Genomic DNA, 8,900 nt, shown 5'->3' on the forward strand with positions numbered 1-8,900 from the left:
TCAAGTACTATTTTTATTATGCCACTCTTCTGATTAAGAAGCTTGCAGGAACTACCTGTTGCTAAATATATAATTGTCAGTCAGTTGTTCAGTTCTCTTTGCCAGCTGACCTCCATCCATCATTCATTCATTCATTTATTCAACAAGCCTTAATTAAACACTTGCGATGTGCAAAGAACTGGGGATACAAAGAGAAATAATACATAATCTGGGCCCTTGAGGAGATTACAGTGTGGTCAGGAAGTCATGCAGGTCAACCCATTATTTTAATCCGGGATAATAAAGGCTATAATAGAGATGTCATGGGAGGCATAGAAGGGACACCTCACCCAGACAGTGGGCTCAGGGAGGGCAGCTTAGAGAAGGTGGGGCTTGTGCCAAATCCTGTGGGACAAGTTGGGTGTAGGGTATGAGATGGAGAGGGATAAGAGATGAGGTTGGGAAAGCTAAGCAGGGGAGATCATGAAAGACTTTGTGGGCAAAGTAAGGAATTTAAACTTTATCTTATGGACTACAGAGAGCCATTATAGGATTTTAGACAGGAGATGACATGATGACACAATCAGACGTGCATTTTAGGGAGGTCACTATGGAAGAAGCATTGAGAATGGATTGGAGGAGGACTAGATAGGAGACAGCCAAGACACTTAGGTATCTGTTGCAGTAACACAGATGAGAAATGGAGGACTGGACTAAGGTATTTATAGTAGGGCCAGAGAAAAACTTTTGAATCAGAAAAATTTCAAGAAGTTGAAACCCATAAGGCTTGCTGACATGCTGGATATAGAAGGTGACAATGAGGAAGGAATCAAGGGGACATCTGGGGTTTTGGCTTGAACAGCTGGGCAGACAATGAGACTATTTCCAGGGAGAGGGATGTAAGCGGAAGGGTTCCATCCTGAGCCCGCGGAGTTTGAGGTGCCTGTGAGACGCTTGGATAAAGAGGAATCTGGGCTGGAGTTGTAGATTTGGAAGCCATCGGCAGGAATGAGACATTGTAACCTCAAGAAGAGATGAGACTGACCCCGGGGAACCTGTGGCACAGTTGTTCTCACCCTCGGCTGTGCATTAGAACTACCTGGGGGAACTTCAAAGAATCCAGACAGCTCAGGTCACAACACAGACCTATAAAATTAGAATTTCTGGGAATGGGATCCAGGCATCAGTGTTTCTTTAAGAACTCTCCAGATGATAAAGTGGTAGCCAAGATAGAGAAGCACTTGGCATACAGAAGGAGGAGCAGGAAAAGCCTCATTAAAAATGACAAAAGGGAGAGGAGAAGCTCATGAGGGAGCCTAAGAAGCATTTTCTCAAGGAGCAGGAGAAACGGGGGAGGAGGGGATGATGGGTGCCTGGGGTGCGAGAGGGCAGGAGGAGCACCCCTCTTCTTCATAATCTTCAGTCACTTCCTAAAGTCATCCTGTCCTGCAGGGACCTCATCTGTTTGCTCTTCCCTGCGTTTAACTTGATAGATGCTCATCTGTGTCTCCACTCAAACTATGTCCAGGATTCCTGCCCCTTCCCAGAATGTCAATCCATATCCACTCCTTGTGTGAGACTTGGCTGAAAGCTTTCCTCCAAAGATCTGCTTACTTTTGATTTTGATTCTGATTACCCCTCTTTGTGTAGTTCTTTATGCATTTAGTTGTTTATCAAAGATGGCCAGCTGTGGGGCAATGCAGAGAGTCCTCGACTTAGACTCTGAAGATCTGGGTTCAAGTCCTGGCTCTGGTACAAGTTAAAATTATCTGGAACTTTCGGGGGATGTCATTAAAAGGTCATCAGTTTCTTTACCTGTAAGGTAGTCAAAACTGTAACTACTTTGAAGGGTTTGTGTGTGAGAATGTAAGAAAGCTATACAAGTGGTATAACGTAGGGCGGTAGTGTTAAATTTTACCCTTGTTAGTAGGTTTTTTGCAATCATCCCAAAGTCTGTGTGTGTGTGTGTGTGTGTGTGTGTGTGTGTGTGTGTGTGTGTGTGTGTTTGCTTGATTTTCTAACTGGATTATGAATTTAAAGACAGAAACTGTTTTGATTCTTTTCTGCCTCCCTTAAAGGGGCTCGTGGGCTGTTGAGACCCTTAGGCAGCCACACATTTGCGGGCTCCCGCTGGTTAACCACGTGCAACAGCCCTGAGGATGTTGCTCGCAGGTGACAGGACTTCTGGACCAAGAGTCTGATGACAGCCTGCACAGACATGGGATATCACGGGGTCAGTATCATCTGGTCCGAGTCTGTAGGCTCCAAACACATAAGGGAAAAATTCTAGGTGCGTGAGGAAACAGGACAGGATTGGGGCAAAACCATTTGATGGCTCTTCAGCTTGGTCTGAGGAAAATCCAAAATCCTTAAGCCTACCAGACATGATTAGTGGGTTTACAGAGTGACCTCTCTGACCTCATCTCCTGTGACTCACCCCTTGCTCATTTCGTATCCACCTGTCTCTTTACTCGTCCCTGGACACACGTGGCATGCGGCTGCCGCAGGGCGTCTGCAGCTGCTCTTCCTCTGCCCGGAACGCTCTTCTCCGGATAGTCATTTGTTTCATCCCCTCGCCTTCTTCATGTCTTTGCTCCAGTGTTACTGTCTCAGGAGGCCTACCCTGACCACCTTTCTAAAAGTGTGACGCTCAACATTTTGTATCTTACCGCATTGCTTTTTGTTCTCCTGTAGCACTTGTCATTATCTGCTGTAATATGTGTTTGATTCATTTCCTACTGTTTTTCCATTAGAATGTAAACTCTATGAGGACCATTTTTTCTATTTTTTTTTAAACTGCTGTATCCCTGGTGCCTGGACAGTTCTTGGAACATAGTAGGCACTCAGTATTTGTTGACGAATGAATACATGAGTAAATGAATGAATGAACAAAGTTTACTTATCAATGGCCAAGATGCTTTGAACTGGTAAAGACGTAACAGGTCAAGGTATCTGACTCTTTCTTACTCTGTTTCCTCTTGGTTTCTTTATAGGACTTTATTTAATCAAATTTGGGTGAAAACTCATTAATTCCTGTGGGGAAATGACTCTTTAGCTTCCTGGATTTTTTGTTTGTTTTCTCTCAAAGGGGATAAATCCTGAAGAGGAGTTTACTGAATCTTACTTTAAACTCTCTTTTCTTATGTCTCCTGAATGTGACTCCCAGTCTTCTGGAAATTCCTTTCTTTGGAACAAATTTTCTAAAAACGTGAGCCCTTTCTTTGAACCTCAAAGGCAGATGAACAGAAAAGAATTAGGACATTATGGTTTGTACACGTGTGGGATTAACTCTCTGATGAGGTTAATAGGGTTGGAAGCACAGAGTTTGGATGAAGTTTCAGAAGCTAAAATACAGTGAACTACTTGTGAGGGGGCATTTGAATGTAGGGGGACACCATTCTCTCCCTCTATTTTTTTCAGAGTGAGCACACAATTGGTGTCTGCACGAACCAATGGTCCTACCCAGGAGAGCAGCTGCAGTGTGATCTACAGCCCCTCTGTTCCCTGCTCAGATACATGGAGGGGTTCAATGTGAAGTGTGGTTTCTTTTTCTTTTATTACATTTTCTTTTTTACTGTGGTAAAATAGACATAACATACAATTTACCATCTTAACCATTTTTAAGTGGCAGTTCAGTGGTATTAGACATCTTCATATTGTTGTGCAGTCTTCACCATCATTCATACCCAGAATACTTTTCACCCTGTAAAGCTGAAACTCTGTACCTATTAAACAGTAACTCAACATTCTTGAAGTGTTCTTTCTTTTGTTTCTCATCTGACTCATCACAAACTCATTCAGCTACACCATAGGTGGGAGTACGTCACGTGAATGAAAATATCTCACAGTTTTATTATTTCAAAACCAGGTTCCAACAGAGGCTGGGAAACCATCTGGCAAGGATGCCCAGGCAGAGATTTCTGGGTTACGTGGGAGTTTGCACCTCTACATCATAGAATTATAGAGTTGGATCATCTGGTTCAACTTAGAAATCTTCTAACTCAGCTCCCACTTCAAAAGTCCCTCTGCGGTGACCCTGACTAATGGTCACACAGTCTTTTCTCAGGCAAGGTTAATGATGAGAATGATGTTTTGGGGACTGTTAAAAATAAAAGGAAATTTCTTCTTGAATTGGGTAAAATTACTTTCCTTTTAACTTGTTCCTATTGGCTGTACTCTTACTCTCTCAAGCAATGTAGAATTGCTCCTTATTCTAAGTGGTAGTCTTAGATGCTTACAAACGCTGCTAACATCTTTATGTCTTCTTTAGGAGAGAAGTCTTCATCACACTCCTCCGGAAGAACTCCAGCTTGCAACGCCTCTCAGGATGTCCTGGCTGAGCAGGGTAGGGCACAGAGTTCTGTTTCCTTCCTATCTGGACACTGCTTCTAATAATCTACCTAAGATTCCTTTAGGCTTTAAAATTTTAAATTGTGATAAAATATGCATAACATAAAAATTACCGTCTGAATCACTTTGAGGTGTACAGCTCAGCAGTGCTAAGTATATTCGCATTGTTGTGCAACCAATCTCCAGTAGTCTTTTCATCTTGGAAAACTGAAACGCTGTCCCCTTTAAACGATAATTTCCCATTCCCCTCTCTCCCTGGCCCCTGGCAACCATTATTCTACTTTTTTAATCTATGAATTTGACTACTTTAGGTGCCTCACATGAGTGGAATCACACAGTATTTGTCTTTGGCTTATTTCACATAGCATAGTGTCCTTAAGTCTCATCCATGCTGTCGCATGTGCCAGAATTTCCTTCCTTTCTAACGCTGAATTCTATTTCATTGTTTATCCATTCAGCCATCGACGAACACTTGGGTTGTTTTTATCTTCTGGCTATTGTGAGTAATGTTTCTATAACATGAGTGTACAATGATCTCTTCTAGACCCTGTGTTCAGTTCTTTTGGATATAAACCCAGAAGGGCAATTGCTGGATCATATGGTAATTCTATTTTTAATTTTTTTGAGGAACTGCCATATTGTTTTCCATAATTGCTAATCAATTTTATATACACATCAACAGCGCACAGGGTTCTAATTTCTCCACATCCTTGCCAATACTTGTGATTTTCTATTTTTTTAATTTAAATTTTATCTTTTTATAGTAGTCATCCTAACGGTCACGAGGTGGCATCTCACTGTGGTTTTGATTTGCGTTTCCCTAATGATTAGTGATGCTTCACATCTTTTTATGTGCTTTTTGGCTATTTGTAATACTTTCCTTGGAAAAATGCCTCTTCAAGTCTTTTTCATACTTTTAAGTTGAATGTTTGAGGGTTTTTGTTGTTGATTTTTAGGAGTTCTTTTTATGTATTCTGGATATTAATCCCTTATCAGAATATGCCTTGCAAACATCTTCTCCCATTCTGTGGGCTGTCTTTTCACTCTGTTGATTGTGTCTTTTGATGCGCAGAAGTTTTAAATTATGATGTAGTCTAATGCATCTGTTTTGATTTTTGTTGCCTTTGCTTTTGGTGCCATGTTTTGGGCTGTGGCAGTTTTTCTTAGCGCGATCACAGCTCGCGGCGCTCTTGCTATGACCTCAGTCGATCAGAAGCCCTCGTCAGATCTGTTAGGCTCTTAAGCCTGGTGACCCTCATTCTACCTTCTCAACCCACGTTTGCGTCTCTAAATTCTGCTCACCCTTAAAGGCCCAGGCCAGCTGACTCTTCCAGCAAGAATCCCACTGGTATTCCCCAGTCAGATGTAATCTTGTCTTCCCCTGGCCCTTGTGTTTGATTACAGTTCTATCATAGTATTCTCTGAATTAAATCTTTTGATTTATATGTATCACACCTCTCTGTCGACTGTGAACTCCGTGGGGGTAGGGACGGTTTTTCACGTGTGTGCCCCCTTCAGTAGCTAGCATCGTGTCTTGTGTGTAGCTGTTTCAGCAAAGATTAGTTGATGTGGCAATTACACGCTGGGTTTTGCTCCATGAATTACAATACTCATTGGGAAAGCTCTTTTCATTGGCATGGGAAGAAATAAACTGATTAAAAAACACGGGTTTTAGAAGTCAGACCTGCACTTGAATTTTATTCTTGTCACTTACAAGATACATAACTTTGGGAAAGTTAATTAATCTCTCCATGCCTCAGCTTTCTCATCTGCGAAATGGACATGATGAAAAGAACCTAATTTACTGGGGTTCATGAGAGGATCCCATGGAATAAGGCATGTGAGCGCTCAGCATTGTGCCCAGCACACACTAAGTGCTCAGGGAAAGTTAGTGATGATTATTTTTCACTTGTATTTGTAAACAATTGTTCTTTTGGACTGTTCACATGGAATTGTGACTGTCCTCCTTAGATTGTGAATTCTTTTTTGAGGGGAGGGGGAGGTAATTGAGTTTTTAAAAGTTAATTAATTAATTGAAAAAATTTTTTTTATTGAGTTACAGTCATTTTACAATGTTGTGTCAAATTCCAGTGTAGAGCACAATTTTTCAGTTATACATGAACATACATATATTCATTGTCACATTTTTTTTTCGCTGTGAGCTACCACCAGAGCTTGTATATATTTCTCTGTGCTATATAGTATAATCTTGTTTATCTATTCTGTATATACCTGTCAATATCTACAAATTTTGAAATCCCAGTCTGTTCCTTCCCACCTCCCGCCCCCTTGGCAACCACAAGTTTGTATTTTATATCTATGAATCTGTTTCTGTTTTGTATTTATGTTCTTTTTTTTTTTAATTCCACATATGAGCAATTTCATATGGTATTTTTCTTTCTCTTTCTGGCTTACTTCACTTAGAATGACATTCTCCAGGGGCATCCATGTTGCTGCAAATGGCATTGTGTTGTTGGTTTTTATGGCTGAATAATATTCCATTGCATAAATATACCACAGCTTCTTTGTCCAGTCATCTGTTGATGGACATTTAGGCTCTTTCCATGGCTTGGCTATTGTAAATAGTGCTGCTATGAACATTGGGATGCAGGTGTCTTTTTGAAGTAGGGTTCCTTCTGGATATATGCCCAGGAGCAGGATTCCTGGGTCATATGGTAAGTCTATTCCTAGTCTTTAGAGGAATCCCATACTGTTTTCCACAGTGGCTGCACCAAACTGCATTCCCACCAGCAGTGTAGGAGGGTTCCCCTTTCTCCACAGCCTCTCCAGCATTTGTCATTTGTGGACTTTTGAATGATGGCCATTCTGACTCGTGTGAGGTGATACCTCATTGTAGTTTTGATTTGCATTTCTCTGATAATTAGTGATATTGAGCATTTTTTCATGTGTCTATTGATCATTTGTATTTCTTCCTTGGAGAATTGCTTGTTTAGGTCTTCTGCCCATTTTTGGATTGGGTTGTTTGTTTTTTTCTTATTAAGTCATATGAGCTGCTTATATATTCTGGAGATCAAGCCTTTGTCAGTTTCATCATTTGCAAAAATTTTCTCCCATTCTGTAGGTTGTTATTTGTTTTACTTATGGTTTCCTTTGCTGTGCAGAAACTTGTAAGTTTAATTATGTCCCATTTGTTTATTCTTGCTTTTATTTCTATTGCTTGGGTAGACTGCCCTAGGAGAACATTTTTGAGATGTATGTGAGATAATGTTTTGCCTATATTTTCTTCTAGGAGGTTTATTGTATCTTGTCTCATGTTTAAGTCTTTGATCCATTTTGAGTTTATTTTTGTATATTGTGTAAGGGAGTGTTCTAGCTTCATTGATTTACATGCTGCACATCAACAAGAGAAAGGACAAAAACCACATGATCATCTCAATAGATGCAGAAAAAGCATTTGACAAAATTCAACACCCATTTATGATAAAAACTCTCACCAAAGTGGGTATAGAGGGAACATATCTCAGCATAATAAAATATATGACAAACCTACAGCCAGCATAGTACTCAATGGTGAAAAACACAAAAGCTTCCCACTAAAATCTGGGACAAGACAAGGCTGCCCACTAACACCACTCCTATTCAACATAGTCTTGGATGTCCCAGCCACAGCAATCAGGCAAGAGAGAGAAATAAAAGGGATCCCAATTGGAAAAGAAGAGGTCAAAGTGTCACTATATGCTGATGACATGATACTATATATAGAAAACCCTAAAAGGTCCACACAAAAACTATTAGAACTAATCGAAGAATTCAGCAAGGTAGCAGGTTACAAGATTAGCATTAAAAAATCAGTTGCATTTCTTTACACTAATGATGAATCAACAGAAAATGAAAGTAAAGAAACAATCCCCTTTAAAACAGTACCCGAAGTAATAAAATACCTAGGAATAAATCTAACCAAGGAGGTGAAAGACTTATACATGGAAAACTATAAACCATTGATGAAGGAAATTAAAGAAGGCTTAAAAAAAATGGAAAGATATCCCATGCTCCTGGATTGGAAGAATCAATATTGTTAAAATGGTCATACTGCCCAAGGCAATCTACAGATTTAATGCAATCCCTATCAAATTACCTAGGACATACTTCACAGAACTAGAACAAATCATAATAAAATTTATATGGAACCACAAAAGACCTAGAATTGCCAAAGCATTACTGAAGAAAAAGAAAGAGGCTGGAGGAATAACTCTCCCAGACTTCAGACAATACTATAAAGCTACAATAGTCCAGACAGCATGGTATTGGTACAAAAACAGACATATGGACCAATGGAACAGAATAGAGAGCCCAGAAATGAACCCACAAACTTTTGGTCAACTAATCTTCGACAAAGGAGGCAAGAATATACAATGGAATAAAGACAGACTCTTCAGCAAATGGTGTTGGGAAAACTGGACAGCAGCATGTAAATCAATGAAGCTAGAACACTCCCATACACCATACACAAAAATAAACTTAATTTATTTATTTTTGATGGAGGTACTGGGGATTGAACCCAGGACCTTGTGCTTCCTAGGCACGTGCTCTACCACTGAGCTATACCCTCC

The 8,900-nt window shown here is 40.3% G+C and overlaps 1 non-coding gene across 1 annotated transcript; it reads right to left on the minus strand.

Moving 5' to 3' along the window:
- Positions 1-8,827: 8,827 nt before the first annotated feature.
- Positions 8,828-8,900, minus strand: TRNAP-AGG (transfer RNA proline (anticodon AGG)). Its single transcript has one exon. It is a non-coding gene; the product is annotated as a tRNA-Pro (tRNA).

The sequence above is a fragment of the Camelus dromedarius genome, chromosome 23 (genome assembly GCF_036321535.1).
Source record: "Camelus dromedarius isolate mCamDro1 chromosome 23, mCamDro1.pat, whole genome shotgun sequence".
NCBI lineage: Eukaryota > Metazoa > Chordata > Mammalia > Artiodactyla > Camelidae > Camelus > Camelus dromedarius.